The following is a 19,885-nucleotide window of genomic DNA, read 5'->3' as shown; positions in this document are numbered from 1 at the left end:
AAGATAACTACCCACTACCTTTGCTTGATGAAGTCCTGCAGATGGTCAATGGATCCCAGATGATGTCCTTTCTAAACGGATATTCCGGGTATAACCAGGTAATGGTCGAGTATGAAGATCGGCTGAAGATCGCATTCACCACCAAGTGGGGAGTGTTTGCTTACAGAAGAATTCCTTTTGGTCTGATCAACACAGGAGCTACATTTCAGCATGCCATGGACATCGCCTTTAAGAACCTTGTAAGGTGATGCATCATTATCTATATGGATGACTTGACGGTTTTTTCCAAGCAAAGAGAAAACCATGTGAATGATCTGCGAAAAGTTTTTCAGCGTTGTCGCCAGTTTGGGATATCTCTATATCCCAAGAAGTGTATGTTTGGTGTAACCGAAGGTAAGCTTCTCGGTCATGTTATTTCAGAAAGGGGGATCTCAATTGATCCTGATAGAATCGAAGCCATACTGCAAATCAACCTCCCTGCAAGCAAAAAGGAACTTAAGTCATACTTCGGGAAGATAAATTTTGTTAGAAAGTTCATAACCGGATTTGCAGAAATAGTCCGCCCGCTCAACGACATGCTCAAGAAAGATGCTAAGATAGAGTGGACCCCAGTAACCAGAAAGGCATTTGAGGAGATCAAACAAGCTATTGTCCAGGCGTCGGTTTTGGTAAGCCCAGACTATCTAAGGCCATTCTACATATATTCTTTAGCTTTTGAACACACCTGTGCAGCGATTCTAACCTAGCGAAAGTAGGAAGAGGGAGAACACCCAATAGCATTCATGAGCACTCCGCTAAAAGATGCCGAGTTGAAATACCCCAATATTGAGAAGCAAGCTTATGCATTGGTCAAAGCTATTAGGAAATTCCGACATTATATACTAAGGAGTAAGATATAGGCCATAGTGCCGGATGTTGCTGTGAAGACATTGCTGATGCAGAATGAGCTGGGCGAAAGGAGAGGTAAATGGGTGACTATTATCCAAGAATATGACATTGAAATTCAGCCCATGAAACTAGTACGAGGTCAGGCTTTGACACAGACCCTCGCATCATAATGCTCAGAAATTGTACATCAGCAATACCGGATTGGACAAGTCTCGCCAGACGAGTGGTATGATGACATAACCTTCTAACTCCTTAATCAAAAATGTCCATCACACCTCAATCCAGTGCAGAAAAGGGCTTTGAGGATGAAGAGCAGTCGTTTTATGCTACAAGGTGCTGTCTTATATCGAAGAAACCACGAAGGCATCTACCTAAGGTGCGTAAATAGAGACGAGGCACGCCAAATCATAGAGCAGTTCCATACTAAGTTTGGAACAGGTCATGGGTCCGGCTTGGCAACAACCCACCAAATCCTCACGGCAGACCATTATTGGCCTACCCTATTCAAAGACACTCATGAACATGTAAGGACCTGCCATATTTGCCAAGTAGCTGCAACCAAGGAGTGAACCCCAGCCATGCCGCTTTGGCCAGTGGGCTCTCGACTTCATAGGTATGATCAACTCACCCTCCTCTGCGCAACACAGGTACATTCTAACCGCTTCTAATTATTATACGAGGTGGTTTGAAGCTCAATCTTTAAAGCAGTGCAATGTTGCTGCTGTTATTAAATTTTTAGAAGAAAACATTATTACATGCTTTGGTTGTCCCCATGCTTTAGTTTGTGATAACGGTTCCACATTTGCATCATTAAAATTTTCTAATTGGGCCTTTGATTATGGGATAACTTTAAAGTTTTCATCCAACTACTACCCCCAAGGTAACGGTTTGGCCGAGTCCACCAACAAAAACCTGCTGCGAGTAATTAAGAAACTTCTTGACAAAAATCCGAAAGATTGGCACACCCAACTCCAATTTGCCCTTTGGGCAGACCATACTAGATGTAAGTCCACCATCGGAACTTCACCATACCATTTGGTATATGGCCTCGACCCTATTTTTCGCATAGAATTGAGAATACCAACCCTGCAATTCATGGAGTACCTAGGAATCGATAACACTGTAGAGGCCAGGTTGTCTCAACTGCTATAGATAATTTTGCTAAATACCAAGAAGTGGTCAAGCGTTGGTTTGACAGAAGGGCAAAGGTAAAAGCCTTCCACATTTCCGACCTTGTCCTCTGCTGGGACAAAGCACATGAGCGGAAAGGAGAGCATGACAAGTTTGATAATTTGTGGCTCGGTTGTAATGTCCCTACTAGTTAGAGATCATTAACCTGCAAAATAGATTGTTAGAATACAACAAACACACACACACACATATATATATAGAAGTAATCTAAATTGCAATCTAACTTTAAAATACTTAACATAATCACAACTTTTATCTAATAAAAAGGATACGATTGCCATACGTAAGTATGTCCTTAGGCGGCTGTGAAGCTCGCCTTCTTGGAACCAGCCTCCAGGAAGTCGAAGGTGAATTCGACTCCTGTCTTGAATGTAATTTCTTACATCCAAGCCCTCCAAGAAATCGAAGGTTAATTCGACTCCTGTCTTGAATTTAATTTCTTACATCCAAGCCCTCCAGGAAATCGAAGGTTAATTCGATTCCTGTCTTGGGTGTAACCTCTTACACCCAAGCCATCCAAGGAAGACCCTATGTCAATTCCTTGCCTTGGATGATGCATCCCATCATCCAAGTCCTCAGAGGGGACCGGCCAGATCCGTCTCTTCTTGGATGAACTTAGTCAACCAAGCCATATATATGCATATAGATATTCAGTATATACTGCCCTCCAGGGATTATCATAATCCCTCCATTAGGTTAAGGGAATTTCTTCCCTATAACCTTCATCATATAATCACATTAATATTACATTTTATAATTCATTACTGTTTTCCATTCCATAATTTACGTCTTCATTTACATATTCTTTAATCTTTCTAATGATCCTAAATATACATACATATTCTACATAGATTCCTATCTTTATTGCTACATTCATATAAGTAATCATTAGAGATATATGTATTCATAAAAATGCATATGTGTGTGTGTGGCACACACGTCCACACACATATATACCTTAAGACTTCTTAACCCCTCTTACTTGTACGTAGATTGTAGCCTACGGTTGGAGTTTGCACTGTAGATGTCGCCTGCAGATTGGGAGGCATACCATAAAGAACACAAATGTTACTTCCTGTAACTTGATAACAATTCTGATCTTATCTCATCAATGGTGATGTCACTAGATGCTTTTGATTCCTTCCCTTTATATCTCTCAATTTGAGGGAGAGGTCACACCTCTTCATCATGTATGCCCTTTGGCAAGAGACATACCCTTTCACCATTAGCACCCTTTGAAAGAGTGTAACTCTTCATTATTTCTACCATTTGAAAGGGACACAACCTTTCATAATCAGATCTGCACTTATTATTTAAATCAAATCTGCACTTCTCATCACCAAATTATCCCCCCTCTCAAATGAGGTTTTCTTCTCCCTTTTTTATATCATTGTTGAGGGAGTCACAACTTTTCCTTTCATGTCTTTTGACTTTTCATTAACTTAATTAATTTTTTATTAATCATATTTAATTATATCATTTTATATTTTAATTTTATTATTATCATTTATTATCAAATTCTATTTCAAAGTGGGGATATTATTATCATTTATTATTAAATTATATTTCAAAGTGGGGATATTATCATCATTTATTATTAAATTCTATTTCAAAGTGGGGATATTACATCGGTCCTTTCCAAATTTCTGAAATTTTGGGAGAAAATGCATTCCGACTCAAAACCCTGCTAGGTGAGGACGTCCCCTTGCCTGTAAATGGTCAATTCCTCAAGCATTATTTCCAGCCTTAGGTTTCTTTGAAACCTTTCCCCTGCATATAATAGGGTAGTTTTTTTCGTTTTCCTGTTTTAGTTTAGTTTGTTTCCTGTTTTGTTTTGAGACCCCCTATCAATTTTCAAAAGGAAGCCTGTGTGCTATGTACGACATTGGTGCAATGTTAGAATTTTGTAACCATTCGCTTCTAGGATCTAAGTTTTGGGAAGGACGCCTAATTATTGGAGTGCCCCATGACGAGGTCGGATTGATCTAGATGACCTTTCTCTGCAAGATCTTGTTTTGTCAAAACCTATCCCTGACATCGTGATTATTGCACAAACACATTTTAAAATTGCATACAATTAGTTGTTAGTCAAAGGGACACCCTGTCAATGGTGAGGTCCGAAGCTTTGCTTCAGTGACCACTGTTACGCTCAATCCTGCGTAGGCTTCACTGCCTACTATGCCAAAAAAAAAAAAAGAGAGAAAGAAGAGAAAAGAATCAAGAGTAAAGACGCTTTGAAATCAACTTGATATCAAGCATAAAATTGGCAGATAGGAATGCAGGCATCTCTGCTGCTACTGAACAAAAAGATAAAACTTTCTTACCGGAAACCGAGCAATCTCTGTGAGCTAACAGGCGATAACTCCGTCGGGGCTATGAACGCTTGCTGGCAGCGGGTCTCTATCCAAGTTGCTTTTGAAGTATCAGCTCGCTGGACAGCTTTCACATAGTGAAACATTGATGCCTCAACTCTTTCTAAGCTGGAATGAACTTCACTTGCACACACTAGCTAATCCGATTTTTTCGTGTGATTTGATTTGACTCTTAACATTATCTCGTTTTTAAAGGCCTTTTCTCCTTTCTTCGTCTGAATTGTGGTGGTTAACCGAGATTCTGGGTTCGATCCGGACTTGCGTCCGTGAAATGACTAGAAGCATTTCTCTAGCAAAGTCGCCATTTGTTGTGCGTTGCACACGTTACTTGTCGCTGACAGGGTCCCCTTTCCTCTTTTTTGGGTCTTTTCGCCTTCGCCCTGTTGAGTTCCGCATAGGGCATCTTGCGTCCTTGTAAGCGTGCCTGTAATCAGTCCATGAGATGATGATGTCATGAGTGGAAGCCTGTGAATTCGCAAGGTGAGTTGAACCTTAGGGCATGAAAATTCCAAGAGATTCTTTAAACTTGTAAAAATTGCCTGCGATAGGCTTGGAATGATAGAAACTGGCAAAATTTCCCAAGTAAAGGTAAAGCGTCTGAAGGTCGCATAAGGACCTGTTGACGTGTATTTTATACACCATCATACACAGAATAAAATACCAATAGGCATCTTATCCTCTCTTGAGAAAATAGTCTCTAACTGCTGAAGATTCGCATAAAGGATCAGTTAGGAAGACTCCAAGGTTCTTTTATGTAGGGTCTCTACGTGTGGACAAGCTCCAGTGGTATGATGTGATTTGCTGGGATCACAAGGGGACTTACATTGAACTTCCGATCTGCTTTGATTATTGCTAGAACACGGATTCTTACTAACTTAGATTTGAAAAAAAAATGGAAAAAGGATGAGGGCGAAGAGAAGATCTAATCCTAATACTAAGAATGTAGGAGCAATGACTTGATTTTTGATGAAATTCTAACTAGGTCTTGTTTTGACATCAATGGAACATCTACACAAGACTAGTGCGATCTTCTATGGGAAGCTTTATGATGTTCAAATTATCACCGCAGGCATAGATACCATCCAAATTGATGCATATCAATGAAGAGGCAACAAATTGAAATTGAGCTTAAGCTGAACGATTCCAGTCGACTACACAAGGCAAGTCTGCAATCAACAAACTGCTAGTAGTATGGATGTACGAATTCCATCATCAATCAATCACATTTCCTCCATTCATCTAATTATCTACCATCTAAGATTGAAGACTTCAACAAGAAACCATGCAAATTGCAAGAAAACGACATATTTCACCATTACTTCAATGAAGATGGAGTTTGTTTACAATCAATGGCAACAATTTCTTGCCTTGTCCTCCTATTCTACTCTCTATCTACTAACTACTTTCAACTATTTCTATATTATCTCTCTCTAATTCTAATTCTCTAATTGTATTTACAAATGAAATGTCTGGGCTTATATAGTGCCCACAATACAATTCGATGGCTTAGATCAATTCAAGATCAATGGCCAAGATTTTACAATGAAAACCCTAATTAGGGTTTGTTACAACCATTACATAACATTTAATGCTTGACCAATGACAAAATTGTATCGCTTGGACACATGTCCTCTCTAGAAAAATCGACCAATGGATAGCCGGGGTAGGTACATCGGAGTTTGTGCCACCTTCCATGAGTTAAGTACATTGAATCTGGACATGCTGAGATGGACCTCACTGATTGGAGAAATGATGACTAGGACGCCACCTCATCTGACACTTGTAGCTTGCTAGATATTCAATTTGATGTCGTTGAGAGGCTTGCTTTAATTAACTCTTGTTCTAACTCCTTTTGTCCTTGATTTGCAAGATGATGATGTACCTCGCCTTGGAACGCTGGATTGAAAGAGGTCGCCCCTGTCCTGGCTTGATCGTCCCGGCAAAGACCGTCCTTGATCCGGCTTGATTTTTTCTTTGATGAGATCTCCATTTGATGCCTACACAACATTTCAAAATTAGTACCATGATTTTGCAATACATAACATAAATTAGAGAGCAATTTTTTAGGAAACTTAGTGATAAGTCCTTTATTAATCATTTCCTAAAAAAGACTGAGCTACTGGAATTCAAAATTTCAAAATTCAAAATTTAAGCTATAACGATCAATGATCAAAATCAAAACAATAAATCCATATAGCCATACCTCACTTGAGAGCTAACTCTAGAATGCAAAATGAATGAAATCGCCTAGGCAAAATTGATATTAGATGTGTTCAACGTGATCTCCTCTTCAAAATAGCAATTTCGCCACCTTTAGTATATCCTTGACGTGATCTCCAATGCCTTGGACAAGTTCGCACTTCCTTGGATAGTACTAACGCCTTCCTTTGGATATAAATTCGCACCTCCTAGCTTGAAATGAAATTCGCACCACCTTGAACACAACTTCGCACTTCTCCCTTTGTCTTCCTTAAATCGCACTTGAGATGATAAAAATGATAATGTGAAAATAAAAATCTTTCACCTCCCTTATATAAGCGCCTCTCATCATTCACCCTAAGGCCGACTTTTGTGAAATAAAGCAATTTTTAAACGATTTTAATTAAATAATAAAGGCCGACCTCCCTATCTAAGCGCTCCTCTTGATTTTTATTAATTAATAAATAATTAATTAAATGCCTTTATCATTTAAATTGACAAATTCGATTTTTACAAGGCAAAATAATTAATTAACATTAAGCGCAATATTTAAATGCTATTTTTAATAAAATATCGATTTTGTTAGCATTTAAATAAATTTAAAAAATGTGTTTTAAGCGCCAAAATGAAAAAGTGAGAAGATACGTACCTCATCGCCCTGGTCCCTGACTGGGGGACAGGAGCGATCCATCAATTTGATCATAATTCTTGCATTTTTTACGTCCAAAATCTCCATCTCCACGTTGGATTTGGCATGTTCGCTAGGATTTTTAAACTTGAGCGACTTGTCCTGCAAACAAATGTCCTTTAGGTGTGATATCGCCCTGGTCCTTTGGAGAGGGACAGGAGCGATCCCTACGTTTTTACTTGACATTCTTCGTTCTTGGTACCAATTCCTCGTCCATTACCTTTCAAAAGACGTCCTTGATCTTGTGTGAACTTGCCTTGACATGCATTTGAAGGAAAATGAAGGATCCCATGCAAATCGCTCTGGTCCCTTGGAGAGGGACAGGAGCGATATAGCCTCTTTGTTCGATTTGATGATTGTTTAACGTTCAACCCCTTTGCATATCACCTTGTTATGATGCCTTAGACCTTGTGTGATCCACAAAAACCTTGACTTAACGTGAATTTTGAGAGATTTAGCCAATATGATTAATATCGCTCTGGTCCCTTCCAGAGGGACAGGAGCGAACTTCAAGATTTTGAACTTGTCTTTGCCTTTTCAACTTGCCATCACTTTCATCGCGTAAAATGAAGTCCTTTTGATTCCCTTGGACACTTGGAACGTGATCAATTTTCAAAATTTAGAGCCTTGGTCCTCCTAGGAGGGACAGGAGCGAAATTTGACTTTTCGCACTCTCTATCAGGATAATTTTTATGGAATATAACATTTAAGTATAAGTGACATTTACTTTAATTTATATTCCATATATACTTTCAGGATGTTTGAGAGTGGTTTCAGACCTCCAAGAGTTATATTGCAAAATCTAGTTTTTGGAGGTTTTTTCAGTTTCCAGACTTAGTCAAATTTCAGGATCAGGACATTCCAGACTAGGTCAAATTTCAGGATCAGGACCTTACTCAAGCCGGACATGTTATCCTGTTGATCTCCCCGACAGCGCTTCAAGTTATATTCATTTGATAAAATGCACCTCTTTGGACCTTTTCACATCGTCAAGACGTTAAAATCTTGCAAGGACAAAGCAAAATTGGATTTGTAGCTCCGGTCCTTCACTGAGGGACAGGAGCGATTTTTCTCCTGGAGGCATTTCTGTGCTCATGAAAATCTTCAATTTATATTCAATGGAAAGATCTCGCCTTTCTCCATCACTTCCAATTCGTAATTCATCTTGACCTTGCAGGAATAGTAAAATATTTGAAAACGAGCTCCCGTCCTTCACTGAGGGACAGGAGCGATTTTGCTCCTACAGGCCAAAATAACATGATTTTACACATTTTAACACTTCACAAGGCGAAAACAAATCATTTGAGATGCCTAGGATCAAAAATCAAAAATGTCAAAATTTGGTCAAAAATATTCAATTGGACAAAAATTCACATTTCATCTTCAACACTTAGACAAATTTAAGCTCTGCATCAACATTCCAATTGAAAATTAGACCATTCTGGCGAATTCATTGCATTCAAAATTTGCATTCTAGAAAAGGAAATTCAAAAAGCTCTCAAAAGTGACTGGATCCAAACCAAAACCCTAAAAAGCAAAGCGAAAACGAGCAAAATGAGCAAAAAACAGGGGTCCCCATTTGCAATGGGGCGATGTGTGAAAACGTCACAACAGGACCCAAGGTGCCAATTTTCGCCAAGGGATACAAAGGAGATAAAGAATGCAAAGTGTCAAAAAACAGACAAAGTCCTTCAAATCCTGAAATTCGCACTAACGGAGAGAAATTACATGAGTTTCTAAAAATTGGCAAAATGGGTGAAAATCTCGAAATTCGCCAGTATTGGACAAAATACAAGAAGTGAAAACTTGCAAAAGCTCTCCAAGTGCCGAAGTTTACGAAACACCCTATAACGCCGAAATTTGCATTAGAAGGGTAAAAGTGCGAAAAGGTAGAAGGTTTGCAAATGAACCTATAATGTCGAAGTTTCTAAAAACCTCCCATTCGTCGAAAATCGCGATTTTGTTGGTGTAAGTTATAAAAGAGAAAGTTTGCAAAAGGCACGAAATCCACGAAAATCGCATTTTAGAGGGTAAAAGTGCGAAAGGGAAGGAACTTTGCAAAATGTTATAAAACGCCGAACTTTGCAAAATGTTATAAAACGCCGAACTTTGCAAAACGTTATAAAATGCCGAAGTAGAGGAAAAGTGCGAAAAAACGCCAAAGTTTTGCAAAACACTCGAAATCCCTGAAAATCGCGTTATTAGGGATAGTTGCAAGAAAGTTTAAAAAGTTTGAAAAACCACTGAAAAGCCCGAAGTTCGCATTAAAGGGTAATATCACGATTTCTTGGGCAAGTGTTCGATGTCGAAAGGTTAAAATGCCCATCTTTGACACGACTAAAGGAGATCGCCGAGTTCGTAAGTTGTCTAAAACCCTTTGCAAGCGCCTCCTTTTTGCCGAAGTTCGCCAAAGGCAAGTGTCGCAATTTTAAGCTCTGCATGAAACCCCCCCATTCTTTGGAAATCGCAAGAAAAGGGCATAAGTGTCACGATTTTTAAAGGTTTGCAAGAGCATGCAAAATGCCGAAGTTCGTATAGGAGAAAATCACGATTCCTAAACATTGCAATCATTCCAAATTCCCTAAGTTTGAAGAATCACGCAGAGGTTAAAAGGCATTCCAAACTCTCAAAGTTTGGCAAACCCTGCGAAGTGCAAATCGCCATTAACCCAAAACGCCTAAGGTGAAAATCACGAATGAGGCACAATCATTAAGGTAAAAAATTGCTAAGTCTAAGTTTCTAAAACTGTATTTTTCTCCAAACTTAGGCACGAAATTTGGAATAGGGAGTTAACCGTTAAGATTTGAAATTGCAGAACTCTCTCATCCCAAATTTGCAAGTTGTGCATTTGTTTTTTCAAAGCGTAGGGCATAAGAGGCATCATTTTTCAAATCCAAATGAAATCATTCGTGCAGGACAAATTGTGCGGATTCAAGCCATTCATTTCGCCAGGTAAGTTTGCCTTACCTCTCTTAAAATCGTTTGAAATATATGCAAAATTGGATGGATGTGTTTGTATGAAACTGATTAAAACGATTAAATCTTAAAATCCCATATTTTCCCGTTTATAAGGCGTCAGGCGAAGCAATTGAAATTAGAAGTCTATTCCCATAAGTTAAGTAGGAAATGCATTTTCAGACTTGGGGAAAATTTTAAACTTCGCCGGTTTAGAAATTAATCCTAAAATGCCTAAGTGTAAATCTAGTAGTCGAAATTGCCTAAGTCCTTGAGCCGCAGTCGAATAAATAAATTTGCAATTGAAAAGCTTCGTAACTATTCTTGTCTAAATCAATCAAGCTTTTTAGCTAAAGTATCATGCTTTCTTTAAAATTCGGTTTTCAAATTGATCCTTGTGTGCTTACATATCCCTTTTAACTAACCCGCTTTGCTTCCTTTATATCGGCTCTTAATAAGCATTCGGCTGTGCAGGATAAATGCCTAAATCGGTGGTAGAATCATCAAAGACACCTGGTGCAGCCGAAACGTCACGAGCATCCAAGTCAGATATCCCTCGCAGAGTCGAAAAGATGAAATATCAGTATCAGAGAGGGGGGCAAAGGGTATTGAAAGTTTAGAGTGTGGGAAAATGTAGGTGATACTCAGTGGGGCACATTGATATTCAAGATTTCAGGGACGGAGTTTTCTCCCCTAATGCCTATGGCAGGCCTAGGCGGATGATGGAAAGTGGCATCACCCAAGTAGCAGGATTTCCCCCGTCAATGCAAAATTATGAGCAGGTAGTAGAGGCTGCCCGACATTACCAACCAAGCACCAAATTGGTGCTCCTTGAGAATATGGTCCTCGCTGACTTCACTCCTGAAGCCATTGGCGACGCCTTTGACATCCCTTCCCGAACAACCCCATAGCAACAACCATAGATGAAGCGCAAGTGGCATATGATACGAACCCTGCCAAATGCAGAGCGCTGATAAATGAGGAGTGGTACAAGGAGAGAAGACCTCCAAGCATCAGAATTGGGAAAAAGACCCCCAGAAGCGACTTTCACAATGAGCATGGAGACATGGTCACATTGCTCAGCAGGATTATGGGACTCCCCATATCTAACTACTTCGAAGAATGGATGTTCTACTTCACAAAACAGGTCTTCGCTGGGAAATCCAAGTTCGACTGGGCCCAGATCATAAGTGACAACATCCATACCCAATTGATTGAACTTGAGGCGAAAAAATATTTTACCATGACATCCTGTTTGGTCTACATGTTCGCTAGAAACCAGCCACTGCCAGGTTTAATCATGAAGGGTGAGATTGAGAATGGGCCCAATCAGGTGAAGGTATACGATTGTTATCCACAGCTGCACTATTAGGACATAGCTCAAAGTGAAAAGAATAGCCCTGCCTATGTAGTTGGTGAATATGAGCGCGTCAATGACGCCTTCACAATGCGCCTGGTCAGACTGATGCAAGGAGGACTACACATAAGGCTCTTAGAGAAAGCTACCATTTTGATACAGAGGTATGGTGCCTGGTTCATCCAGTTCCCAAGGTTCTCCTACATCCGAATAGCTAGCTTTGAGGGTGCTCCTTTCCGACTTCCGCGATACCCGACTGATAAAATAGTTCTTCAAGAAGTCGCAAGGCAGTCATGTCCAATAGACAGTTTACTCAGAGACAAGAAGCAGTCTGGATTCGCCTTCCCTATGATTTTGGGTAACCTTGATGTCCATCTGAAGAATCCAGCCCATGTAGAAGAATCCCTTGCAGATCTAGCCTCTTACGGCCTACAGGAGCATTTCTCAAGGAAATGATTTGATCATGACAATCTGGCAAAGAGACCCTATGGTAGGCGATATAGAGCAAAGGAATTAATTGAAGATTATTGGAAAAACTACTCTGATGACTATGAAGTCCGACGGCGCGAATATTCAAGGCTGAGTGTGCAGCAAATGCGACTCTACGAATATTGTTGGGTCCCAGACCAATTAACTGATTCTGGAAATTGCCTACAGGTCTGGGAATTTGAGGCAGTAAGACATCTTTGGCCAGGCATCGATTGGTCGCAGGATCCAATCACTGATTTTGAGGCGGTTATGGCAGCCCCAGGAAGATACACTAATCAATGGTTGCACCAGCAGGTTGAGCGGTTGATTCATGAGGGAGTCCAATTTACCTACCATCTGATGGGTAATCTTGATTCTCCGCCCTCTGAAGATGAGGGAACCTCCAGTGCACCAAAGGAAGAAGTTGAAAAGCCCGAAAAAGGAAGAAAGGTAAGGCCAGCAGAGGGACTCGCACATCTAAGAGAACAAGAAGGGAGAAGATCCCTATTAGGAGACCGGAGGTCACTTCATCATCAAAAGACCCCAGTTCATCTGATGATGTAAGAGAACTAGATTATATACCTGCTCCACCTTCCCAGAGCAATGTTGACGCATTCGGAGCTGATGATCCTCCTGCACCCGACATGCTGAATACGGAAGTGAGAGTCATTGAGGCTGCCGAACCTGAGAATCAAGTGGAGGAAGGAGAAATTCTGTCTACCCAAGGGCTTGAGTTGCATGAACCCACCCAAGGGAGCCGCCATGAATTACAACTACATACTGCTGCCAAAGATGAATCCACTGTTGAAGGAGAGCAAAGGACATATGAGACCCGCGAGCTTGAAAGGACTAAAGAACAACCATCACATGAAGATACTAGACGGTTGTTCAGTGAAGTAGGGGAGAATTCAGCTGTGAGCAAGGGACTTGACACTTCCTCCACTCCTCCTGTAATGGAGCAGCTACAAATATGTAATGAGCCGGCGGAAAACATTAAAGAGCAAAGTGCAAATTTAACTATAGCATCAGCCCAGACCGTACCTCAAGATTGGTTAATTGCTCGAGCTCAGTGAAAGGCAGCCACCAAGCCGCCCATTGACTTGGAGGAAATTTTCTCGCGCATAGATGAAGCCAAGGCCAAGGGGAAGAAAAATCCTAAAGCATATTCCAGGATAACCCATGATGAGAAAAGGAGCAGATCAAATTACACTGGCTGATTATAGCATCACGACCGTCCCCATCGGACGAGCCACTAAGGAACAGGAAAGGGAATAATTCAAAGACTCTATGCAAAACATGCTCAGACAACTCAAAGAGATAACTGCTGAAAAGAACATGTATCGAGTTCGTGCTGAGCAGGCCGAGGGGTACATTGATCAACTCCTGCGACCATTGCATAATGCTTCCGAATCCCACATTCCCTCGACAGCATTGGTGCAAAGGACTACCACGGAATTTGAACGAGTACGAGATACTGCCAAGGCCGTCAAGGAATGGATGCAGGGCATTAAAGGAAGAGGAGAGCAAATCATTGAAGAGGTAAAGGAAATGGCTCACCATCGAGAGACCATTTTGGTCAAGCTGCTCGAGGTAAAACGGGAATGCCTCAGAATCCATGAGGTAGCTGCTACATGTCTTCCCCTTATAAGATCTCTTTTTTGGACCCAAGCACAGATCCCTACACTCTCTGTCATCCTGGACCCCCATGATATCAACGTTTTTAAAGAATGGTACTGGACTATCTGTAATGGACACCCCGGAATGCCCAAAAACCATACCAACTGCTACTAGGAATTTTATCAAACAATTTGCGTCCAACTCCTTATTTCTCCGTTTAATGTTTTAAATTCCCTTATGGCTCCGGAAATGAAATGTTGGTTTGTTTTACATGGAATTGAAATCACAGAATATGAACAAGAACGAAACTACAATAATATGCAAATTGGAAATTGAACTATTGCTGATATGATATTATTTTCAGAATTAATCAAATACATAGCAGATTTTTCAACTCACTAAATACTCCAACAATTTTGACATAATGCTGCGTTAATAGTGCCACGTGAATAGTGCCACATGAATAATGCCGCATGAATAGTGCCCACGTGAATAGTGTTGCATGAATAGTACCCACGTGAATAGTGTTGTGGCCTGTAGCTGAAAATGCACCCAAATAGTGTTGCTGCCTGTGGCTGGAAATGCACCCAGAATGCACCCAATCTGCCTGTTAATGAAGCTGAAAGCAATGGATTCCAAAGGCCAAACCCCAAGGGAATGACGTCTAGAATGTCACACGAGAGGATAGACGTCCTCTAACGCCAAGAACGGATCTGCAACTCACACATCAATTTCTTCTCAAATTCAACATGCTGAATGAAGCCACAAAAGCTTCCTTTTATTCTTTCTCCAAGGGTCAACCCAACTCACTTAAGCAATGTGGGATAAAACATGTGCAATATAAAACATATTAAAATATTCACTTATGTCTCCCTTGGATGCCCCTTTGATTTGCACACATCCCCATAAAATAAATATTAAAGTAACACTTTAATATTTTACAATTAAATTAAATGTTACTTTAATAACACTTCAGGCATTTAAATATACTAGCAATCGGACTCCGAATAGCGCGACTGATAAGTCGTCGGAAAGCTCTCGCCAAGGAGTATCGAATCCAATCACCAAAACTAGCCTCCGTTGTGTCCTGTTGACTTACTAAAAATAGTAAGTATACTTGAAACTAAGTAAATCAACTCTGTTTTGGCCTAAACTAGTAATGACTAGGCTAAAACACTCCAGGATCCCTTTAAACCCTTCGTTAGCCCTCGGGACCATGTAGAGCTAGGCTAATGCACATATGGTTGGTCAACTGCTAAAGTGGGGACATTACACTATCACTATCAAGAATGAGACAAGAGAGATCATTGACAAAGAGCAAGATGCATGAGAGGGAATTCTGAAGAACATGCAGGAACTTGGCAAGACAATCCTTCGATCAATGGTTTTGGGGTGGAAAAATGATCTGTCCGATGACGTAATGCAACCAGACTAGGAGAAAATATTGAGAACGGATAAAATCGCCTACTCCGCTGAGGACCTTGATTTTGCCGGTCAACTACATTCAGACATGTGTTTTGAGCGTAATTGGTCCAGCTGGCAGGATGGTTTGAAGCACGTAGACCGTTATCTGGAAGGCATGCAGTATAAAATTCCTCATCCCCCTATGCCTCAGTTCAGTTTGTTTTTCCAATTGTGCATCAGGTTCCAGGAGTATGTTCGCGAAGAACATGTAGCAGGTCGAGACCTTTGGAAAAAGTATTTGCATGGCGAAGATGAATTTTTAGAAAGAGAATCTATAGCTAGAAAAGAAAAAGTGCTTTCCTAAAGTGCATTTTTCTTTCAAATTTGAAAAAGCACATTTTTGGCCAAAGTTCACATTTGACTTCCAAGTCAACTGTAAACTTTAAAATTTGTGCATGTGCACTTTTTTGAATTATTATGGATGGTTGTTTTTAATTACCTTTTTTGGGTATTTATTGCTCCCTTTTGGGTGGTTGCTGATATTTACCCTCCATTTATGGGTATGGGTACCTTTTGTTAATATGAATCTGGGTCACTTGTTTAGTTTAAGATCCTGGCCATTCATCTATTTTTGGAAGCCTATTTAAAGGGACTGGTTTTCCCTTATTTTGTAAGAAGTTCATGGATTGTTGCTGAAGCTCTGGCAAATTTACACAGATTTAATGCAAAGTTAAGACTGTTTCTATTTCATTGTGAGTGCATGGTCTCCTTCTTCACCATTTGAATTATTCTGTTATGTTTCTTTCATTTCTCTATAGCATTTTGTAGATAAACATCTGACAGAATCCTCGCTATTCATACCATTAGGGACTGACTGATTGTCATTCCTTTTGCATGGTTAATCTGAACCTTCTCATATGCTTAGTTCGGTTATTGAACATTTAGTGAATGAATATAAAATTCTGAATCTATGTTTAATAGCATGAAAATCTTAATTTTCCCTTGAAGATTGCACTAGATTCTTACAAACGTTGTGCTTAAATAGCTGATAGTGTTTAATCTGGTTATTTGGAGGTGTCTGTTTGTTTTTCTTGAATATGCTATCTTAGTTAAATAGTTAGATTTCCTGTATCTCTTTTCTCTATCCTTCTTTTTCCCAAGAAGAATCCACAGTCCTACTGAATTAGTATCAATCCAACTAAAACCAATCGATAACGAGATTGTTAGAGTTTTAGGGAACTCATCCAACAATTGCCCATCTCACCGTAAGTCCCCTTTGTGTTTCCAGCAAAACACATCAAACCACTAAGTAATCCCGCAGGCAAGACCTGACAATCAAAAACTTGAGGTCATCCCCCTTTGATCAAACGAAAAACAGCATTAGGGATTTTCTTATCTCAAGAGAGGATAGGATACTCAACGAGTACATTCTATTCTGCATTGGCCGGATGGAGTTTGCAGCGATGCGACTTTAGACACATCAACAGGCCTTAGTTGGATGCATTCTTGAGCCGCTGTTATGACTATTTGCAGAAGATTTTGACAAGGAGTGTGAGGTAAGCTTGCTTTCTGTGCAGATCAGGACTTCATGCAAATATGAATGCCTTTGTTCTTCTGTAAATGACGGTTTGGTAACAAAGCCAATAACTATGGCCATGACTGTGTATATTTTACTGTGAATGGTTTCAATGATTGCAAAGTATATATTTATTGTAATGTCCCCTTCTCAGACCTGATCTTTCCAGTGACCGCTGGCCTTTTTTCTGGAAACCTGAAGGCTAGTCGGAAGGTAAAATTAAGGTTTCCTATTTTTGAGGATGTCTTTGCTCGGAGTTGGTGGATTCAATGGCGGATTCTTTCTGGGTTTTCAGAGATCTTCGCAGTGGTATGTTCATTTCGGCATTCAGAGCATTTTATGGAATTTACTATTTTTAGTAAATTCTATTTTTGGCAGTTTTTCAGTTGGGTTCAGCATGGTTGCTTCCTACTTCAGTTTGGTCAGTTGACTTGGTCATTATTGGCTTCAGGGCACGATTGAAGAGTTAAGTTGATATATTTAATTAAAAGGTCACGTTTTAATATTATATTCGAACGTTGACCCCTTGGCCTAGTCTATGGACTTTATGTTGTTTCGAAAAGTGGGCTTTTTGAGGGTGGCGCCTTCATTAAAGATTATTTTATTAATTTCCAAAGTCAAAGAAAGCTTAATGTGGGCGCATTTATCAAGGTATTGAATTTAATTAAAATATCAATATTAAGCTTGAAAGGAAAAGGACGCCATCTTGGAGAAAGGATTAGGGTTTGGATATTGAAGTGGATTTTAGGGTTTCGTGAAGTCAACAGGAAGTTATAAAAGGAAGACTTTGAGCATCATTTCACATCTTTGGTCTACAGTACTGTTATGTTGCCGGTTTGGCTCTGGGTTTGCTTCGAGGAATGAAGGCCTCCTAGCTCGGGCATCGCTTCTTGTTTGTAAGACAACAACTAGTGGTGATTTTAGTCTAGTTTGTGAGTTCCTTGAAATTTGTGCATTGTAATCAGCATTGTAGTTCTTAGTTTCTGATTTTTGCATATTAGAAGTTCCTAGTTTTTGCATGTTAGCTTCAGCAGATTGGATGTCTAATTCATAAATCAAAAAAGACAAAGAAATTCATTGTGGGTATTGCATATTTCCTTCCATATAGGGAAGGCGCCCATGTGTGCCAATTTGTAGATTTATTTGTGAAGCATCAGATTTTTAAAAGAGAAATCACCCTTTTCAGCTGGGTCATACCTTTGCTGTTTTGGGAATTGTGCATTGAGTGTTAGATGCTTTTTAAGTCTGTTTTTTGTTCTTAGTCTGAGTGCCTCCTTTCTATTAGAGTTTTGCAATTGATATCAAGCATTTTGAATGAGTAAAGAGTGAGTTCCGAGCATTTCAAAGGAATCCTATGTTGCTGGTTATTTGTTGAAAGGTGCAGGTCTGTTAAATCAGTTTGGAGAAATCTGCAATATCTTTATTCGATGGTGGTGAGAGTTCTTTGAAAGCGATGGGAATGCTTCATTGAAGATTTATTCAAGTCTGGAGAAAAGGTTGGATCTATTTATTACCATTTCCGTTAATCTTACTTCTCAGCAAAGGAATTCATTAATATTGTACCTCTCTATTTATATGCCGATACGTATTGTTTGCAAGATTTCATCTTTCATAGTGTAAGCTCGCAGTAGTACTGACAGCAGAGTATAATCTTGCTTTATCAAATTGTAATGCTCTTCTTACTTTCAGCATTTGATATTGTATTTAATTGACCTCCGCCCTATGGTAGCTACTTTCCCATTCTGGGTTAGCAAGCACATTCTGGGTGTTGAGTATTTCCAGCTTCCGCATTTCTTTTCAAGCATTGTTTTGTAATCACTCCGCCATATGGTTGTCCCTCACTCCATTCTGGATTGGGTAGCACATACTTGGTGTAGAGTTCCCTTTCAGCATTTAGGGTAGAAGATCCTCTGACCATATGCTCGCCATCATCGGCGCCATTCTTGGTTAGAGTTACTGCATAAGCAATTTGTTTTAGATCCTTTGACCAATGCTCACACCTTGCCCACATCGGGATCCTGGTGTACATTCTGGTTAGAGTTGCTTCAGCACGTTTTGGTTTTTCTTCTAACCTTAACGGGTGCATTGAATGTAATTTGTAATTTGTACAAACGAAAAAATTTTGCTCGGAATATTTCAGTGGTATCAGAGCCAAGATCTTGCCATCCTGTGAACAATTTGTCTATGAGTGACAGAGAAAAGAGGTACATTGCAAGGGAAGACAAGAAGGTTGGAAAACAATTCCAACCTTATCAGGCTCCAGAAGGTCAGACAACTTCAGAGATCTTGAGGGCTCATTGGGAGTCTTCTCAGGAATCAGATATGGCAGAGGGTGAGAGATCAGTTGGGGGTAATGAGAGAGTTACCAACAACAGAGATGACAGTGGGAAAGGAAGAGAAAGATCTATGAGTCCTGGAAAGAGATTTGAAAGAAAGATGGATGCCTTGATGGACATGGTATCTCTCATGATGGGGAAAGTGGGTCAGAATACCACTCCACAGAACAACTCAAGGCATAGAGGAGAGCATAGTGCCTCCAACCAGCATGATGGACTTGCAGCCCGGATTGTGTCAAACAACACTTATATTTCTTCCAGGCCATTCAAACCCACCTTTTTGGCACCTGAAAACACTCAGCTAGAGCCTGAAGAGAATGCTTCATTCGTGGAGCAGTTGAGACTTGGTCGTGCAGAGTATGATTCTCATGGATCATAAAAGGAAAAACAATGGACAAGGGAGACACTATGATCAAAGAAGACCATCAAATCAAGGAGACTTGTACCAAGCTGTCAACAAGGTGACACTTCCACACTTTGACGGGAGTGATACCAGTTCAGCTCGAGCTTGGATTCAGAAGCTGGATAACTATCTAGCTCTCAGACCTATGGCAGAAGAGGAAGCGATCAAGTTCGCTACGCTACACCTTGATGGGGTGGCGCATGAATGGTGGTACCATGGCCTAGTTACTCTGGGTCATCAGTCTATCACAACTTATGATGAGTTCACTACTAGGCTCATCGAGAGGTTTGAAAAGAAGGATCCTGAAATTCATTTCAGAGAACTGGCACAATTGAAACAGTATGGCACTGTTGATGCCTACATTGCGGAGTTTCAGAGACTCTCAGTCATGGTGACTGGAATCACAGAGAGGAGATTGGTGATCCTTTTCA

Source organism: Cryptomeria japonica, chromosome 3 (genome assembly GCF_030272615.1).
Source record: "Cryptomeria japonica chromosome 3, Sugi_1.0, whole genome shotgun sequence".
NCBI classification, from domain to species: Eukaryota; Viridiplantae; Streptophyta; class Pinopsida; order Cupressales; family Cupressaceae; genus Cryptomeria; species Cryptomeria japonica.
This window is presented reverse-complemented; position numbering follows the sequence as displayed.